The sequence below is a fragment of the Triticum urartu genome, chromosome 1 (genome assembly GCF_003073215.2).
Source record: "Triticum urartu cultivar G1812 chromosome 1, Tu2.1, whole genome shotgun sequence".
Classification (NCBI taxonomy): Eukaryota; Viridiplantae; Streptophyta; class Magnoliopsida; order Poales; family Poaceae; genus Triticum; species Triticum urartu.
In genome coordinates, this window is record NC_053022.1 from 528,036,889 (window position 1) to 528,037,761 (window position 873).

Sequence of the window (873 nt, forward strand, 5' to 3'; positions counted from 1 at the left end):
AAGAACCTTGTTCATTGAATCTGATTCAACTAAAATTGGGGAAACTGACACCCACCAGCCACCTATGTGCGAAGCACGTCGGTAGAAACAGTCTCGAGTAAGCATACGCGTAGCATACGCGTAATGTCGGTCTGAGCCGCTTCATCCAACAATACCGACGAATCGAGAACCAACTAGTGATGGCAAGCAATATGTATATACACATGCCCACAACTCCTTTGTGTTCTACTCGTGCATATAACATCTACTCATAGACCTGGCTCTGATACCACTATTGGGGAACGCAGTAATTTCAAAAAAAATCCTACACACACGCAAGATCTATCATGGTGATGCATAGCAACGAGAGGGGAAGAGTGTTGTCCATGTACCCTCGTAGATAGTAAGCGGAAGTGTTATGACAACGTGGTTGATGTAGTCGTACGTCTTCATGATCCGACCGATCCTAGCACCGAAGGTACGACACCTCCGCGATCTACACACGTTCAGCACGGTGACGTCCCGCGAACTCTTGATCCAGCTGAGTGTTGAGGGAGAGTTTCGTCGGCACGACGGCGTGATGACGGTGATGATGAAGCTACCGGCGCAGGGCTTTGCCTAAGCACTGCAACAATATGACTGAGGTGGATTATGGTGGAGGGGGGCACCGCACATGGCTAAACAATGTCAACTCTTGTGTTCTAGGGTGCCCCCTTCCCCCGTATATAAAGGAGCAAGAGGGGAGGCCGGCCGGCCCTAGGGTGCGCCAAGGAGGGGAGGAATCCTCCTCCTATCAGGAGTAGAATTCCTCCTTTCCTAGTCCTACTAGCAGGGGGAAGGAAGGAGTGGGAGAGGGGAAGGAAAGTGGGGGGCGCCATCCCCCTCCTAGTCCAA